The sequence below is a fragment of the Tympanuchus pallidicinctus genome, unplaced genomic scaffold (assembly GCF_026119805.1).
Source record: "Tympanuchus pallidicinctus isolate F22 unplaced genomic scaffold, pur_lepc_1.0 scaffold5, whole genome shotgun sequence".
Classification (NCBI taxonomy): Eukaryota; Metazoa; Chordata; class Aves; order Galliformes; family Phasianidae; genus Tympanuchus; species Tympanuchus pallidicinctus.
In genome coordinates this window covers 59,505,837-59,526,344 of record NW_026294769.1, presented here as the reverse complement: position 1 = coordinate 59,526,344, position 20,508 = coordinate 59,505,837, and the positions used below count along the sequence as shown (strand labels likewise).

General features: G+C 37.8%; 1 protein-coding gene across 1 annotated transcript in view; it reads right to left on the bottom strand.

Annotated features, from left to right (window-relative positions):
• ENY2 (ENY2 transcription and export complex 2 subunit) overlaps positions 1–20,508 on the bottom strand; it is a 745,084-nt gene that overhangs the window by 475,225 nt on the left and 249,351 nt on the right. The window lies entirely within an intron of this gene.

Here is a 20,508-nt window from a genome sequence, read left to right as displayed (position 1 = left end):
CCTATCTTGTTAGAACTTGGGCTGATTTTTCAAATATTTTTCTTTGTTTCAACAGATTCTTAATTTTAAGATTCTCATTTAAGAATACTCTAAGCCTGACCCTGCAATAACTCCTACAAGATTTAAGAAATATTTCAAACTTATCAGAGGGAAATAGTTAAATAAGTAAATCTCCCTAAATCCATCTTCCTTTTTAGGAAAGAAAAACTACACAAAAATTCCATTATTCTGCAAAAATTTCAATCTGTATTTCTATTACAAGAAAATTCTTCCAAGAAGAATCTTTTCACCAATGCTATGTCACACAAATTAAGTAAACTTAAAAACAAACAAACGAAGTGACATGAAATTGCTATTCCTGATAAATTGCGTTTGCCTTTCTTTAGTTTCAATATGAAAAATCATAATCTTTTTAAAGGCAAAAACTGAAACTGTGTTTGTAACCATGGAAACTACCTCTACTCACAAGTAAAACAAATTTAAAACTATACTGCAAAAAGTACAAAAATATCACAAAGATATTAATATGCAGATATGACAAAAGTAATTCTCTCTTTAAATAAACTGAGCTGATAGTAGAAACATAGTCCTTAAAAGATTTGCTCCATTAAGTGCAGATGTTTAATATTTCTTCAGCAATGAATACACCTGTCTTCTCCTTTGCACCCTTCTCCCTACCACGATAGAAACAGGATATCCTATTTTCATAACTTCTGGCATTTGATAGGAGGCATCCTTCAGGTCCATCCTTGATGCTCAGTGACATTTTAAATTTAATACTTGATTTTTCTTCTCCTTTAGATTATAACAAACACAATTTGGACACTAATGGCAGTACATGCAAGCATTCTCGTGTGGAAAATAAGTATATAACAGATTTTAATAATTATCTAAGTGTCGTGGAGCCAAAGTCTCCATGGAGCCAACATCTCTCACAAGCACAAATAAATATTTCAAATATTTCCTTTCTTTTATTTACTCCTATGCTCACAAATTTAATTCTATTCACCATAGTTTCCTCCTTTTAAATCTTGAATAATTTGCACATTTCTCACTTCAGTGGTGTTACCTTTTCCTGAAGTCATTGTGGTTTTCTATACATTTGTTTCATATCTCCTTAGTTCACTTGGTTTAGCTAGTAAAAGAGATGGCAATAGGAAAGCTAGAAAGCTTGAGAGTGAGTTTTCTGAAAGGGGATATCAAAATGAGGGAAGTAAGGCTTCATCTGAGTTACTTCTAAGCAGCAGAGCTGCGCAAAGTGAGGCATTCCACATACCTGCAAAGAGTACATCATCTATTTTCCTCAGCCCACGCATCCAAATGTCTTTGTAGGCCACTATGCTTCAGATCATGCTTTTCATGGAGTGCTGTGCACTGCCCACTGGCAATGTGCTATGATATTAAAATTGAGAGAGCAGGAGTTGTGCTGTAGGCAACAAAATATACCAATTCCTTAGTGTATCAGCATTACACAGAAATAAAATGCTGTTTTCTTCTCTCCTTGTGTTTTTTTTCTTTTCAAGTTTGGAGTCCAGATGAGCACAGAAGTGCTGTAGGTTATGCAATCCTGCTCCAACCTTTATTTGTATTTAGCAAAAATAAAAATCTAAGTGTTGATTTGATATTATACAACTACACTTTGTACTATAATGTCTTTTTTGTTGTTGTTGTTCCATTACCCACAGAGGCTAAAAAAAACTAATGAAGGATTTTAAAGTGGTTAGCCTCATCATTCAGTAGCACACCTAACCAAAAAGCCATGTTCAAATGGTGGATCAATCTATTCTCCTTATGGTAGTCTAACTCCTAGGACACACTGGATTTACGAAGTTGCACTTAATTCTGTAAATAAGTACATTGTTAGTGTTCAAGATGCTGTTTTTATTTCATTTTAATTGTTGACTTTTTTTCCCTATATTTTGTTTCATAAGAGTCTGTAGGATCAAAACTGTTTTGTTTAAAGACAAACATAGTAAAACTGAACAGTCTTCAGCATAAACACGAGTTTGGATTGTTTTCTCCAGATTTTTGGTTTTCTTCATCTTAGAAAAGTAACCACTCATCTTCTTGATTTGCACCACTGTAATCAACCACTACTATCAATATTAAATCACTTGAAAAATCAGAAGGAGAAGAGTAAATGTGTTTATATTTCATAGATATCAGCACTGGTGTTATCTGAGATTCCCTAGATCCTCCAAAATATTTGTATCAGGTAAGCAAACACAAGATGCAAAGGTAATATGCCTTCTACTACAGCCATACTTGTTGACCAGGTGTGTGATTTAAGGGAGCCTTGAGCAGCATGAATTTTTATGTTTTTATGTAAGTTATTTGTTTCCAAAGTATCTGTCACATATTTACTGTTGATGGAATTGAAAAACTTAGTTCTACAGTAAAAACAGGACCGTAGTTATAGCTCCAGTTTACCAAGACCTCTAAGATGCCAATAGACTTTGGCAAGACTGAAAAAATGGGAAATCACAATCACAAGAATCACAAGGTTGGAAACGACCTATAAGATCATCCAGTCCAATCGTCTCCTCATCACCATTGCCACCACTAGTACTAAACCACAGAATGATACCGCAGTTATCTCCAGAGAGTTTGTTTCTTTGGTCATAATGGAAACATTACACAGGAATGGACAGGATAAGGGCGTATATCCATTCTCAAAGATTTTAAGGTCTAGAAGATGTTTGGATATTCAAGTCAGAATGGGATGTTTTTCACATTTCTCAGTGACAAAAATAAAACAAACAAAATCTAAAATTAAATTAATTTCCTTGTGAGAAAGGAAGAATTATGACACATTTTGTTAAGCAGTGATCAAATATCTCTCTCACCAGAAGAAGACATGATTTCTGAATCCTATTCACAATTTGAAATACTTCCAGCTTTACTGGAAGAAAACTGTGAACTGACAATACTGGAAGATTAGTTTACGGTTAATGATTTTTTTTTTTTAATGAGGAATGGTAAGATTTTTTTTCTCTTCATTTTATACACAAAAACCTGAGTTAATAAACTATAACTAAGTATATATTTTAGGGTTGATCTTCCTAACCATATATCATTCAGGATTAAAACAACGGAAAGGACAGACTAGCTCTTTTTTTGCCCTGTTTCAGCATTTTGGTGAATGTATATTGCACACCATGGATCTCTGTTTTCAGATCCAATTCTTCCTGCTTTTATGGAACACATTGGCTTCTTGCTTCTACATACATCCTGGGGAAAAAAAAAAAAAAACACAAAAATTCTCCCAATTCACTTTAGTGCTGATCTACAGGCTTTTCTGTGAGCTTTTTTCCTTCATCAGCTGATAGCACTCACATCCAGAGCAAACACAGAGGGAGCACACAAAGCACCAACATACATATAAAGGCTCTCAAGTTTGCAGGTATTTAGATCTTCCCAGTACTGGAGACTCTGATTTTAACATGTGATTATTTCAACCCCCAGTAATCCTCTCTATTCACATCTGAAAACAAAGGAGCCCTTTCGTAAATTTTGGGATGGCTCAGTTTGGATTACTGCAAATCTTTTGCCTGTTTTCAGATGAAATACAAAGCATCTACCACTCAGACAGAATTAGAATATGTGCTATGGAAATGCCAAATTAATTAATTAAATGCCACACCAGAGGTATGATAAAAGTTCTAAGTGCTGCATGTAAATAACTGCACCTAGGAATTTACAGCTGTTAAATTAGCTACAACCTTTGTCTGCATTATATAGCCCTGATCTTCAGTTTTTAATTAAGCTTTTTCTTGTGAAATAATTTTCAATATGTTTCCGTTGAATTTGAGAATCTGTTGAAATACTGTACAAAGGAAAGTTGTAATTTAAATTAGAAGACTGAGGCTACATAGCTCACACAAAGGCTATTCTCCAGATAATACAGAGAGCAAGATCTCTCAGTAACATGTGCTCTTTCAAACAAAATGGGTTTTAAATGCAAATTCACATACTTAGGAAAAAGAAGTACCTACAAAATTGGCATTGGCAACATCCTGGAAGAAATGAATGCCCAGAGCAGTAAGTACCTAAATGAAAAACCATAAAGATACAAACTTACAGGTTTCTGTTCTGAAAAAAAAAAGTTGTTAATGCCAACTCAGTCCTGAGATTCATCCCTGGTAGCCTTGGGCCCTTTGCTTGTTGTTGCCAATATGTGAGATTTGTCTCTGAGTCTTCATATAAGCCATGCCAGGAGATGGATGTCTACAGAATGTGATGCAGATTTTCAAGATGAGTTACCCACAGATACTCTTCAACTTTTCCTATTAATTACTGATCTCCCAGCTTTAGCATATCAATTAAGTTGCTTAAAACAAATCAAAAATATCTGTCCCATGTCTTTAACAATGAGGCTGACCATCAGCTGAGGTGTCTGCCATAGAAAATGAGGGATTTTTAATCTGGTATCTTCAGAATAAAGTGAGATGCTTTCAAATGCATCAAGAAATAAGTTAGTCATTGGTCAAAGACAAGAACACCTGGAGATGTTGAACATTAGCCTGGATGGGACTCTGGGCAGCCTGATCTAGTGACTGATCTAGCAGTCAGCAACCCTGAGATTGGAACTAGATGGTATTGGAAGTCCCTTCCAACCCAAGCTATCTATGATTCTAAGATACTGAATTCACAGCAGAGCTGAGGGAAGTGGTATAGCCTGTGGCATACATCAGATAAATTCTTGATGATCTGTGAAACACTAAAGTGCAATCAAATGGTGTAGCTTTGTCAAAATCTTCCTTTACTTGTGCTGACCAGCACTTTAGGCACCAGTCCAGTGCTGATCCTATGTCCTGCCTTTGAGATGTCCTTTCTCGCACACACCAGTCAAAGTCACATATCATTATATCACTTCTGAGTAATATCCAAACCTAAAAAATACTAGCTAAAAAGCTGATGGTTTTGCATTTTTATGTTTCCTTGAAAACAGAAATTTGGGTTAGAAATCTTCTGTGTTAGTGTGACTGGCTTCAGCCAACTCATTGCAGCTGTGTGCTGTCTCTATCAAGATGCACTGGCTGTGTGATAGTGTCCCACCGGACTGGGAGACAAGAACAAATCTGTTAGTAGCCATTTTTTTTTTCATCTCCTCTGGAAATACTGTCCTATTAACACTAGCCTTAATGTAGTGCTAAGAAATTTGACAAAGCACTTCTCAAGTAGCTATTTATATTTTCATATCTTAGATTCACATTTAAACTGCATTTATCTCGGGGTCTTAGCCAGATCGATAACTGTCTCCCTCTCTATTTTGTGGATGACATTATTTTTCTATTTCACCATCTTGCCATGCAAGAAGTCAGTCGCTGTAACCTCATCCCCACACTCAAGCATCTGTTTGTGGTCAGAAACTACTAATGAGATACATACACTATCCCATATTACCATATTGAGGGTGCGGTTGTTTTTCTTTTTTTTCCAGTACGCTTTTAACAATCAGCTAGAAGAATAAAACAAGGTTCACTGAAAGATTGCACACTGAATCATGACAAACAGTAACTAAAGCATCTAGAAAAGTAGATACTACCTTTTAAAGAAAATAATTGTTTACTAGTCAGTTACCTTGGCATAAAGCTCTTGGTATAAAGTAAAGTGAGGTCTGATGATCTTTCAGCTCAGGAGGGAATAAATGGCTTCTGAGGAGAAAGGCTGATGCGGATTCTAAATCTGTCTGATGGTGTGATTGCAGAGCTCTGATGGAAGTTCTTGTACACAGATGAACTTCCTGGTGAAAAATCTCTCTTCAGCCTTTAGATGCATCTTGAAATACATGGCAAGCACAAAGCCATAGCTCTTTGTCAGAAAAGAGGAAGACAGCAGAATGAGGATGAGCAGATTTGTGATGTAGCCCTACTATAAGTATTCTTCCTATATTTTTATAACTATTTTTAACTTCTTTGAATGCTTCAAATTAAGAATTATATTTAGATTTTACCTGACTGTTGTCACACACACACACACAAAAAAAAAAAAAAAAAAAAAAAAAAAAAAAAAGTATGAATTGTGAATGCTAACAGGCAACAGGCAACAGCTAATTGGATGTGCCTCTGTCTGCAGGTCAGGGCTTGAAAACGAACTATTACACTCCCAGGCAGAAGCCTCCTACCTAGTAGATACAGTAGCAATTGTCTAGTTGCAAATTAAGTAAATGCCTGGACAAAACATAAGAGGAACAAGCTGAATCCTCCTATTAACAGAGGCATGAGGCAGAAAGACCAATTAGAAGGTTGATCGTGCATTAAGCTTATGCCTTTACACTAGGGGTTGAAAGGAGCTTTCCTAAAAGAAGATACAGTCTCAACAAGAATTTCTGTAATGGTGATCATGCTGACTAAAGGGAAGATCCTGGAAGTTCAGGAAGGTGCTAGAGATAGCAAAGACACACCAAGACAAAAAGGAAGGGGATGTCCCAGGACCTTTCACTGTAGCACAAGAGGCCAGCAGAGACATAGCGCAGTCCAACACAACTTTGTCCTCAGTCAGCAGTCACTTCCTTGCTGGGAAGAGCAGCTAAGACATTGAACATAACGCTGAGGGAGAATGAGTGAGTGTGTTGTGGTTTATTCAACCCAACAGTAGCTCAGCAGTGCACAACCATTCTCACACTCCCCAACTTAAATATGATGGGGAAGAACATTGGAAACAAAATAGAACTCATGGGTTGAGATTAAAACTATTTACTAAGACAGAAAATGAAAATAGAAACAAAAATGTGATTATAACAATATATATACATGTATATATATCCACAGTGCTACTATTTATCACCCACCAATTGAAGCCCAGCTAACACAACTGCTCACTGACTTATGCTCTGTCAGCGACGCTTTGTCTCACTGCCAACCCGTGCCCAGTCAATCCCTGAGCCGCAGCTGCCCCTCGGCCAACTCCCCACAGCTTTACTGCCTTTCTGCCGGATGTCATGGGCTTGAGAGTAATGCCTTGCCTAATTCAGGCCAGCTGTCCTGGCTTCTCCCTGCCCCCTGTTACTGTGTGCCTTCATGGTGGGCTCTTCCCACCCAGAGGCTGGCCTGGCCCTAGGTGCCATACCATCTCTCAGCAACAACCAAAACATTGGTGTGTTATTAATACTGTCTCAGCTGAAACCAGGAGAGAGTGAGAGCGAATCACACAGAGTACCTGGGTCCACTATATTGTCTGTTGTTTCTCTGTCTTGCCTTTGAAGTCACCTCAGCTTGAGTTAAGTGTAACTTCAATAGCAGAATAACAGCCAGCTAAGTACCTGGCAGATCTATAAGGGCCAGGGCCAGGACACATAATACATGCCAAGGCTTCTCAGTACCACTTCGACTATATTCAAAGAGTAACAGAGCATGTCCCCATCTGAGATGGCCAGGCTAGGGTGCACAGGCGGGAGATGCAGAGCCACCTGTTGTATCTGTGCCTCTGAAGGTGCTAAAAGAGCACGTCTCAGCTCTGAAAGTCACTGGAAGTTTCAGAGCAATATAAAGGTGCAAACTCTTCCTTTTCTGAATTACTAATAACAATATATCTTCCATACAGCCCTGCATTTATGGGAGTATAATATTGCTGTTTTAGTTCCAAAAATATAGCACTAAAGCACATTAAAGAAAACTTTTTTTTTTCTTTTTCTTCTTCTTTTTTCTTTTTCTCTTTTCTTTTTTTACTGCTTAATGGATCCATTAGGAATTCATTTTTGTACCAGAGGTGGATGACAAAACTGCTGGTTGATGTCATTGCTGCTCCTAACTTTCGGCCACAATTTTCCGCAACCCACTGATCAGTGCAAGTTCTGTGCTCCCCTGCTGCGAGCAGCCTGGAGCTGGGGGTGGGTGGCCATGTGCTCACAGGCTGACAGCACTGTGAGAGTGCAAGAAGTAAGAGTGAATCTCCAGTGAAGCCAGGTGCTGCAAGCAGCCCTTGGGAGACCATTTTGATGACGTCCCAAAGCTTCAGCTGTCCGAGTCCAGCACAGCAGCATGTTTTATAGCCTTGAACTCTGCTGGTTCTACAAGTTTTGATATGCAGTGAGGTCATAATGTGTGTTTATGACAACAGCATTCACCGAGCTGAAGACTGTGATATCAAAGCTGAAATATTTCTACTTCACTGTATGATTAAATATCTTGAGGGAAAAAAAAATACAGAACTATCATGAACCTTTAAAGCTTATTTCTCTCATAAAGATAAAGGTTACCTCTACAATGTTGCCTCTGGAAATGTTCTGCCAGGTTGCTATAGCAACCTCTGCTATGTAAATTAGCAAGAGCCTTATCACAAGATTTTTAGATTGTTGGATTTAAAAAAAAAAAAAAGGGGGGAATAAGAGCTGAAGTGAAAAATAAGCTGGAGGAGCATCTAAAGGGACCAATTAGTAGTTACTTGTAGTCCACTGGCAACAAGATACTAAATGATTTTTTTAAACTACTGCCTGAAAATGTTCATCCTGTCTGGAGAATGACAGTTTTCAACATTATTCCATTTTCCCCTTCTACAATATATACTGGAGAAGGTGGTAGTGCTTTGGATGAAGAAATTCCCTTTGAGGCTTAAAGCTAGTTTAGATAATTCACTTAAGCCACAGAGAAAAGCACAGAGTCTGCAAACTTAAGACACTTAAGAAATTAAGAGACCAAATGAGGAGACACAGAAGAGGAATACGTAATTTTAAGAGTACCCCTAAGTTGTTGAATCTCCTGAACTTGTGAAAATCACTGGAAGGTCATTGTTAGCACTCTGTTCTGCTTATAGATTGCTGATTAAAATAGCAATCAGAGTGCCAGGGGATTCATTTTCCAACCAGCCTCTCCATTTCAAAACGGACCATGAATTTCTGAATTTTCAGTGTCTAGTCCAAAGTCTACTGAAAGGCATCCGCTGACCTTTGTTGATTTTGAATTAATCTCTAGAGTATTTGGGACTGATCAGTTAGTTTACAGATGGTGGCAAACTACTGGGTCAAAGATCCCAAGCATGTTAGTTGTTAACTGCATTTGATACTATGATATTACACAGCAGTAAATGGAAAAGAATATGATTTTGGCCCTCATAAATGAGCTAGCAGGTAATGTGGGCGCCACGAGTAAAAGATTAGGTGATTCAAAGGACTATCTGTCTGATCAGGTGTCCATGTTATGAAACGCTTGAAAACTCCTATATTTAGATCATTTGAGTGAACAATACAATTTTTCCCAGTAGGAAACATTTCAGATGGACACCTTATGCTGACCTAGCTCTTTGACAAAAGTCTGATTTTCACAGAAAGGAACCCCCTTAAAGGTACGATTCAGTGCTTTTGCTGTGAATTAAAAAATATGATGAAAACAAAAGACATGAGGGAGAGGAAAAATGAAGTATAACATTGACATTTCTAGTGAAATAATTTGAACAAAAACATGTCTTCAGTGATGACTGGGATAGAAAACAAAATCTTTGATATGTATATATTCATCTTAATGATGCATGAAAAACCATTCAGATATATTTTTGGGATAGGTCATGATAAATGCTCGGTTGCTTTTTTTCAGAGAAGTTCATAATTATGATTTTTTTTTTTCAATTTGCTTTTTCCTTTACATGCTCGGATTTTGCCTACATAATTTTTGCCCTGAAATATATTATGATTTACACTATGGATCAAGTGATAGTCAACATGTAATTTCAAAATAATATTTACTTTCTTTGTATTTACTTTCTTTATCTTACATGTTTAGATTGCTTAAAAGAAAGATTGCTTCTATCAAAGAAAGACATTCTAGGAAAGGAAAAACTGGTTATTCCTGATAATTTAAGATTAAAAAACTATATTTCAGATTGATCACCAAAGTTTACACCTGAACCTTAGATTTTGTCTGTTTTTAAATATTGAACTTAAATTTAATTCTGCTTTTTTTTCATTAGAAAGATGATCCAAAAGCTTTTTTTTTTTTTTTATCCTGACTGGAGAAGAGAGGATAAGAGTGGATAGAAAAAAAAAAAACAAAAAACAAAAGAGAGGCTTTTTTGTCTAGTATCTGATGAGATGTTCTAATTTTTCAGCCTACTGCTTTGTGTATCAGATCACCATAATAAGAATGAAGATAGGGATACTCAAAAGGGAATGTTTTTAGGAAAAGGAAAGCAGAAGACATTCTCATTTTCTATTAAACATGTAATAAAGTGAAGAGAGCCACTAGGCATCTGGATGCAAGGGCAGGCCAGGGAACCCTACTGCTTCTGATCTTTGACAGTGAATTAAACTACTTACATAGCATCCCAATATGAAGGGCTGAAGAGGAGGAAGAACAGTTGTTGATATCCAAATCAGTGTTGCTAGACAGCAAGATGAGTAGGAGAATACAGCTTTGAGATTTAGTTCTTTAGAAAAATACCAGCAAACAGATGACTAGAAACATAAAACATGAAGTGGTTCATGACCACATAAAAAATAGATTTATGTTTTGGTCAGCAGCAAATCAAGGATGATTACATTGTTTGCCAACTACGTAATCCATGACATCATCCATGTCATATGATGACATTTGACATTACTTTGGTAAGCCATAAGCCCACGAGCAAAAACCAGATATCTGTTTGTGATTCAGGATAATGACTTGTCAGTAAGAATCAGATAATATCCCAGGCTTTCAGTGACAGTCTGCAACTTTGTGGAAATCCTCCTACATTTTAACAGTCATAAAGGTAGAAGACAACAGGTGTTTGATATGGCTGAGCTCATGAAACTTGGAGCATGCTCCACTGAGGATTCAGATGATACCAAAGTGAAATTTCAGTACATTTCAATGTAAATCTGGACTCCTTCGAGGCTTCTAAAGCATCTCTTTTTTTTTTATGTTCACATAAGCTCTGTGGGACAGCTTTGGTGCCAATCCCAATGGAGATCCTGGGGCAGGATCTTATTTAAACATCAAATGTTCCTACATTTTTCCTCTATTTCCATTTCTCCATTTGTGCCACTGCATAAATAATCACCTCATAAATAATTCCATTATAAATTCAGGTAAAGAGTGAATAATGGCGTATCCTAATATTAATATGCTAAAGAAGGTTCTTATTACACCTATATTCTCTTTGCTGATCAGGATATGTAACTATGAGATGTTCTCAGCTAATTATTGAAAAGATATAGCTCAAGGACTCACTGAGCCAAAGCTCAGAGCTATCAAATAAAGATAGTGCTAATAAATGTAACACTAATTCCTGCTTCCTCACTTTGAAGAACACTTCTGTCAGCTTTATATCTTGCTTGTTGCCAGTCATAATCTCCTTCTGTTTATGGCTCCATAATTGATTTTGAATTAATGTGATCAGTGATCCTCTGCAAAATGGGCATCTCACGTGTGTGTGTCTGCTGCTTCTTAGCAAAGGTCCTTATGCAGGACGGGAAGCTAAGAGAGGTCAGCGCTATGCTCAGTTGATTTGAATATTAAACATTCTTTTCTGACCGTTCATGACATCCTCTTCACTGACTAGAAATCAATGGAGCTTTACTGCTGTGAAATGGGAAGGCTATCTTGACAAATCAGGTCTTTTCAGTGTGCAATTCAATTAAAACAGTACAATGAATTATACATCAACAGTGAACAAGATGTTTGACATGGTTATAGAGCTGCAGATGAGATCTGGTAGGTGACCTGTGGGCTCTGATCCTCCCTCTCTAGCTGCAGATTGTGATATCCAGCAGACCTCAAGGCTATCCTTGGATTGGACTCCTGAAAGCCCTCCCTCTGTCTCTGTAATTAATGTGCTCTATGAAACAGAATAACGTGTCGGATTGACAGCTCTCTTTTTATATACATGATTGCTTAGTAATAATAGCTAACAACTAAACAAAGCATTTATTACACCTGTAAAATGGTAAAGCTGATAGCAAGGTATTATTTTCTCTCTCTGTTTCAACTTTGATACACAAATATGATTTCTTGGTTTGCATTCCAATCAAATGAAATGTCCTGTGATTTAACATACAAAACCAAATGTTTCCATCTTTGTACTTACACAAGTAGGGCAGAGAAATCTTACCCCAAAATCCACCCTGCTTATTTAAATATGAAAACAGCATAAGACACAGTTCTGGCACAAAGCACTAAATCTCAAAGGCAGGAGCACTACGGGAACCCAGGAGGTGCAATTATTAACCCCTGATCAGTTTGAAATCTGAGACAGAAAGCATTGTTCAAGGATTTCAAAGGCATTATTTACACCTAGATAATGAAACCAAACAGAGGTCTCAGAATTACTGCATAAATGTTTTAATCACAGAGTACTTGTAGTTCTGTACTGCTGCCTGTTAAGTATTTTTGTTTATCCTTTTCTGGAAATGCAGTTTTATACTTAACTGAAACAATTCAAGGTTAAGAAAGGTATATTTTTCAGTTCAGGCAAAAAAATGATTCAGTTGATTTTATTCTTACCTATTCAGGGGCAACTGTTTATGTGCATTGACTTAGATTTCACAAGACTTGTGTTACTTTTTCAATAAGTAGATGTATAAAAAAGCCAGAACCAATCTTTTGGATATATGCTTGTTCTGTACCCAAAAGAATAGGTTTCTGGACCAGATGAAGTTGTAGACTTTTTATATAAAACTAATATAATATTATCAGTATAAATTGAGGGATAGGAAAATGGAATCTCATAAAACATTACTTTTATATTTTCTTTTTCAGGAGGCTACCATTTCACCTTCTATTACTCAGAATTCATAATATATATTACATAATTTTGCACATTCTCTAGCAGAATGCCTGGTGGTGTGCATCAAACAAATTGTTTCATAGGGGAACAGTGCTCTCCAGTGATCAAAGAAAGGAACTGTTTTTAGTTTTAAAATTGGTAATTGAGGTGTCCTGTATTTTATGTGGTTTTTAGTAGGATTATCTATAATATTCACATTTTCACTTCAAGTATTTTTTCCACTTCTTAATAAAATATGTCTTACAAGGCTAATTGTTTTATACACATACTTCTACTTGAAATTCCAAAGGTTCTTTTATTTTTTTCTTTTTTAAGCTGGTACAGAAACACAGACTTAAGAAAACTGAAATCATTTCTTGGCTAAATCATACGAATATTAGAAAGAGTTTATTTGAAAAACTATTGATACATTATTTTCATGAAAGTTGTAAAGCTCTGCCTCCAATTAATCATGAAAGTTATTGGAAGTATTCAGTGTAGTTTATTTTACATTTTCTTGAGAAATAGATTCCTGGATGATGTTCATTTAAAGAACAACACAAATTGTTAGACAGATTTTTATTAATTATATACATGTAAGATGTAAGAGGTAGACAAAAAAAAAGTAACCTTTGCTCTCATGTTAATTCTTGTTTCTCTGTAAGAGAAATATTAAGAATATATTAGCTCTTATTACTTTATGTCAGTACACTTTTCTTCAAGCCAGCACAGACATAGCACAAAACTTGTCTTAAACAAATTGTTTCCTTCTCTAAACTAGATTTCTGGTAAACTCACATTCTTGCTATAGTTAACAGAGTTAGGTATGTCATCCTTTTCTGAGACAGGTGAGATGAGCTGACTTCAAGATTAACTGTTAACTCCAAGGAGTATAGAATGAACCATGAGTACAAACACAGATGTACACCCTGTAGATGATGATGACTAGTTGATATGAGTCTACACTATGCTGATGGGGATGAATCAAAATCCTAAATCTGAACTAACAAAACAACCTGCAAAAGAGGAAAAACATTTTCATTAAAACCAGATACCAAAGGTCTATTTTTAAAATGTTCATACACTTAAACAGACTTGTTATAAAGCACTTTTTCTTTTTAATCTCTGTTGAGATGCAGACATAAATCTCAATATGCATATACTAGCATGCAGTACTAATAATGGCACAGCACTGCAGTCTACAAAAATAACAGAAAGATTAAAAAAAATCTAAAGAGATTTTCCACCTCTACAGAATGCCTGGAAATCTCCCTTCTTGATTCCAGTAAGAGATTAACTAAACCTTATGCATATCAGAATTACTGTGGGGTTTCATTAGGATTCAGCATCAGTCAATTTGATTTTGTTGCTGACATAGGAATGCAATTTTTAATCTAAAAATGTTATAGAACAATTTGTTTGTTTAATAGCAGGAGTGCTGACTTTGAAAATATAATACAGATTTAGAGGTTAAAGTCTATAGCCAGGTTCCATGTCTACTTATATTCATAGCACCTTTAGTCCTACTTAACTGCGTATTATGAAAATAATCCTTTAAAGTCAGTAAGTTGCAAGGCTGAGAATCTTTATTCCTCCTTAGTTACTTGTGTGGAAGATGGATGATCTAACCTTGGTAAATTTACTTTCTTACTCAAAAAGTGGCATCTCCATTTAATGTGAGTTATTGCACTGCCCAGGAATATTTCTTAGTGCTTACTCTTCACTTTGGTGAGCTCACAGCTTGACTTGTAAGTCACCATTGACCTCACATTGCCCTCTGAGTCATGTTTAGGCAATCATTTGGTAAAATCTCAACTTCAGAATTTTTAATCACTTTTCTTTTTCCACATTTCTTCCTCAGAAGAAGTTATTCAGTCACCTGATACATCTCTCTAGGTGATCTTCCTTCGCCTGCCCAACACGCATTGGCATGTGATGCAGTCCCACATCACATTCTTATCTCTACATTGGAAAAATATGAAGAGTGGACTATCCAGTAGATAAAGAATTGGTTAAATTATCATATTCAGGATTGTGGTCAATGGCTCTATGTCCACGTGAAGTCCAGCAACAAGTAGTGTCACCAGTCTTGGGACCAGTTCTTCTCAACATCCTTATCAGTGATTTCAATAGTAGGAATCAGTGTGCCCTCAGCAGGTTTTCTTATGACCCTAAGCTTATGCTTCACGGTGGCTGAAAATATAGAGAATTTTCCTAATTTTTTTTTTCTCCCATTCACTCCCCACGGTTGTAATACCACCAAAGTTCTCTGAAATGGGATTTTTTTTCCCTAGGAATTTTCTGTCAATAGCTCCAAGATTGTTTAACAACAGTACTTTGAAAATTCCGTTTCTAATCTTGTAAACTGAGCTCCTAAGAGTTTTAGCATATGAGCTGTACAGATGTTAGAAATTATTATTCCTTTATGTCTTCCTTTGATTACTAATATCTTTACCTTTTTTTTTTATATATATATGTATACTCTTTATTCTCCCTGTGTTTTGTATATTTTCATTCAGTCCTTATTCTGACAAGTTCAATTTCAGTTCTGTTTGGAGTTTCTTTGACTTTCAGCCATAATATTCATGTTCATATTCTTGTGCCAAAGGCTAAAAAACACTTTAAGTAAGAAAATTTTAACAGTAAGCCAAATCTATCAGAGAAAGTTTTACATTTTTAAGTCTTTTGAGGAGGCTTATTTAAGGATAAATTTGAAATATGTATCAGATTGAGTTTTTAAAGCACTTCAGCACTTGCAATATCAAATCCCATTGTCTTGCAATTAGACTGAGTTGCTGAAGTGCCTTAAGCAAATTTAAAAATGCAACACAAACTCCCAAGTCATTTAGTGAGTATCTGTACTGCAGATTAACTATTCAGGACCCAAAAGCTGCATGGAGATCCAGTGAGGTTCATTTATTCCTCATCTACAAACTAGCTTTTGTAGGTGTGATGGCTCACTCCTTGCCAGGTCTCCACCCAGCCTGGTTGTTATGCTCAAGGCCTAGTGCATACAATGAGGTGCAAAGGACCTTATCCTTGGGACTAATAACAATCAAGATTTCACTGTCGGTGCTCAGACACCTAATAACAGACACCTTGAAGTTCTATGAATCAATCATCTTACCCCATAAATAGCAAACAGCCTAAGATCCCACTGAAGAATTCCTCTTGCAAGAAGCTGCTCACCAGAACCTGTCCTTGAGTAGGCATTCCTCACAAGGTGCACAAAGATTCTCCCAGGACAGGGAGATGCCTTGTTGATACATCCTCAGTAAGTGATTTATTGTTTTTAAACTATACTAGCATCACTAAGATTTGATCTTAGATTCATTATACACCCCTTACTCCATTCATAGCAAATAATCAAGGATATCTATCCATTTTGAATCTTGTTAAATCACTGCTATCATTGTTCAAATTATCATCTTACATTTATCTATATAAATAAATATTTTTCTGCCTTACTCTTATGAGTGAAGCATGCAGCGCTTCACTCTCCTTCCATAACAACAGACCATGTAGCTGCTGCTGGACCGTTTATTCAGGTTCATGCTGATACTGCATTACAATCTGAAGGGCAAACAACTTCATCTGTAATAAATTGGAATAGATGCAATGATTAAAGAAACTTAGAAGAGCATTCAGAACAAATTCTTCTCTTCTCACAGCTAAGGAGTGACGTTTTCAAAAAGACGAGAGCCATTCTTTTTGTGCACACATAATTTTGATACAAAATGAAATTCACTGATGAACTGTGTTTGATTTCTGTAACACCTGAATCTCCATAATTTGGAGACCACTCATGGCCATGCATACAATGTTGAGCTATGGTTCTAATGTTTTAAATATCTATTCATGGAGTTGGAAGGAAAAATACTCCTACTTGTTATAATCCTGAAAAGTATCATATTCTTCTAGAGTCAGTGAAGCTATATTTTTATATATTGAAATTGTATTTCCTTCACATCACCCACGCCACCTCAGTAAAATTACCTGTACTCATCAACAGATGATCCCTTATGAAATACAGAATAGGAAAATATGCACTAGTCCTGAACTACACGTGTATGAAACTGCTGTCTGCTACCAAAGAAAATGTGTAATGGCTGATCTCTCTCCCTGGCCTCAAGAGAGGCACTAATTTGGGTCTTTCTCCTTCAGTAAGTCACTTCCTCAATAAACTTGTAGGAACATAATTATTTTAAAGAATTTTACCCACATGACAAATTAGACTAAAATTACCAAGTGTATTTCAAAGTTTTCAAGAATGAACTGAAATACAAATGAAGTGGATTAGTACTCAAACTCACTTCATTAGGAAAACACATTATGTTTTCCATTCATACTAATAGTTATCAGAAATTCTCCTGAACATAAATATCGTATAAAATGCTATTGTAGATTGTATCCATCATAGGCTCAGTTTACGAGAAATGAATATGAAGTTTGTCTATTAAGTGGTAAATAAAGAAACAAGGAAATAAATAAATATCTGAGTCTATTCCAGTACATGCACAACTTCCCTTCTCTATTTATTGAGCTCCTGAATAAGTTATTCATTTTCAGTTCCCAAAGTGCAATATTTTCCTGCCAACAAAACAACAAAGTAATACAAGAGCAGGTTTTTGGCTTTTTTCCCCCCTGTTCTTTTACCTAAAAGTTCTTCATATGTTTTATTTATATTTTTGTCATCCTAAGCAACACAAAATCTAGCATTCATTATGTGCATTTCCAAACAGGAAACTGAAGAGACAGTTCCCAGAAGCCTCTACGTTAACATTTAAAAATTGAAAAGCTGTAGATATAACAGAGACTATTGGGAGTTTCCTCTTGTTTTGTTGAGAGAAATATGAGGAAACTTTGGCTGAAAGTTCTCTGATAACAAAAAAAAATCTCTGAAAAAAAAGTCCTTCTTTCTCAGAAAGAGAAAAGAGAGAAAGAAAACATGCCATGTATTAATATGGCATATTTCACATTCACTATCTCCTTGTCACTGTTCCCTTTAGTGACTTCTCATTTAAAAGAGGGTGAGATTCCTGTAAGTCTCTGTGAAACATAGAGCTCCAAATGGCATAGAAACATAGAATCACAGAATCAACAAGGTTGGAAAAGACCTCCAAGATCATCCAGTCCAATTGTCAGCCCATCACCAATGTTTCCAACTAAAACACGTCCCTTAATACCACATCCAAATGTTTCTTGAACACCTTCAGGGACTGTGACTCACCACATCCCTGGGCAGCTCAGTTCTGCACCTAACTACTGTTTTGGAAAACAAGTTTTTCCTAACTTCCAACCCTGGCACAACTTTAGGCCATTCCCTCTAGTCTGATTACTAATTGTACAGAAGACACCAATCCCCACCTCACCACAACCTTCCTTCAGGTAGTTGTGGAGTGTGATACTGTTTTCCCTGAGTCTCCTCCATACTGAACAAACCCAGTTCCCTCAGCTGCTGCTCATAAGACCTGTGCTCCAGACCCCTCACCATCGTCAGTGCCCTTCTGTGAATACACTCTAGGGCCCCAAAGTCTTTCTTGTAGAGGGTCCCAGAACTTAACACAGTACTCAAGGTGTGGTCTCACCAGGGCTGAATACAGAAGGATAATCACTTCCCTACTTCTGCTGGCAACATTATTTCTGATACAGAGCCAGCATGCTGTTGGCCTTCTTGTCTACTTGGGCACACTGCTGGCTCCTGCTCAGCTGAGCATCGACAAACACCCGCAGGTCCATTTCTTTTACACAGTCTTCCAGCCACTCTGCCCCAAGTCTGTAGTGTTGCCTGGGGTTGTTGTGGCCAAAGTGCAGGACCTGGCATTTGGTCTTGTTGAACCTCATCCCATTGGCCTCAGCCTAGCCTGTCCAGCCTGTCCTGATCTCTCTGTAGGGCCTTCCTACCCCCAGGCAGATCAACACTACCTCCCAGCTTGGTGTCATTTGCAGACTTATTGAGGGTGCACTCTATGCCTTCATCCAGGTCATCAATAAAGATACTGAATAGACAGGTCTCAGTACCAACCCCTGGAGAACACTGCTCATGACCAGTCCCCAGCTGGATTTAACACCATTCAACACCACTCTCTGGGAATGTATCACATGTATCACAGAGAGCCAGATGACATTAATATGAAACCATGATTTTGCTACTAAACACAAAGTTTAATCAGAATTTTCTTCAGGATTTTAGCAGCTTTGGCAGCATGTGATAATACTGCTTTTTTTTGACTTGTCATGTAGGTCTCACTCATTCAGAGCTGCTTCTTTGGAGTGGGTCCAGAACCAGAGCAACCGGAGAAACTGATCTCAAGGTATGATAGGTCTGTGGGCCTCCTTTGCCAGGGAAACACTCACACAGCAGAGTGACCCTCCAGCAAAGGGCAGCTCTCATGAGACACACTGATGTGGGCATTTCCAGAGCAACGGAGGACAAATCTGCACTCTTAGAAGCCTCATAGAGAGCAGTGACTAGTCACTGCCCACCACGTACGAGGTGGACAAACAGTGTGGGTGCGACCTGTACAGACTTTGGACATCGCACTTATCCCTACTACCTCTGCTGTTGTTTCACATAGGCACACAGCTGTCAGCTACCTGAAGAAAATAAAGAGGAACTATAAGGAGAAGTAGTGAAGAACTCAGGAGCACAGGTAGTCTTCTCATCAACCCTTCAGGTTAATGGAATGGGGAGGGAAAGGACTGACAGAATTAAGAAAATCAGTAAATGGCTAAGGGAGTGATGCTGTGAACAGGAAGTTGGTCACTTATGTCATGGAACTAATTTTGAAAAATCTGCTCTTCTGGGTGAGAATGGAGTTCATCTGTCAGACAGGGGGAAGACCATCTTTGTCAGAAAGCTTTCCAATTTAATTAAGAGTGCTTTAAACTAGAGTTGTGAAAGGCCGCAGACAGAGGTTGGTCATCAATGGCTCTATGTCCAGGTGGAGGTCGGTAATGAGCAGTGTCCCCCAAGGGTCTGTCCTGGGATGGGTGCTCTTTAACATCTTTATCAATGACATCAATGGCGGAATTGAGGGCACCCTCAGCAAGTTTGCTGACGACACCGAGATGAGTGGTGCGGTTGACATGGTAGAAGGAAGGAATGCCATTCAGAGGGACCTTGAGGGGCTAGAAAGGTGGGCCAGGGTGAACCTGATGAGGTTCAACACAGCAAAGTGCAGAGTTCTGCCCTTGGGCCGGAGGAATCCCAGGCATCCATACAGACTGGAAGGAGCAGTCCTTGAGAGCAGCCCTGCAGGGAAGGACCTGGGTGACTTGATGGATGAAAAGCTTAACATGAGCCAGCAGTGTGCTCTTGCAGCTCAGAAAGCAAATGATATACTGGGCTCCATGAGAAGAGGGGTGGCCAGCAGGGACAGGGAGGTGATCGTCCCCATCTACTCTGCTCTTGTGGGGCCCCATCTGGAGTACTGTGTCCAGATCTGGAGCTCCCAGTACAAGAAAGACAGGGAGCTGCTGGAGAGGGTACAGAAGAGAGCCACGAAGATTATCAGGGGACTGGAGCACCTCCCTTATGAGGACAGGCTGAGGGAGCTGGGCTTGTTCAGCCCGGAGGAGAGAAGGCTGCAGGGTCACCTCATTGCAGCCTTTCAGTACCTAAAGGGAGCCTACAAACAGGAGGGGAATCAACTCTTTGAAAAGGTTGGTAACAGGACAAGGGGAAATGGTTTTAAGTTGAGGGAGGGAAGATTTAGATTGGATGTCAGGGGGAAGCTCTTTACAGAGAGAATGGTGAGGTACTGGAACAGGCTGCCCAGAGAGGTTGTGGATGCCCTGTCCCTAGAGGTGTTCAAGACCAGGTTGGAT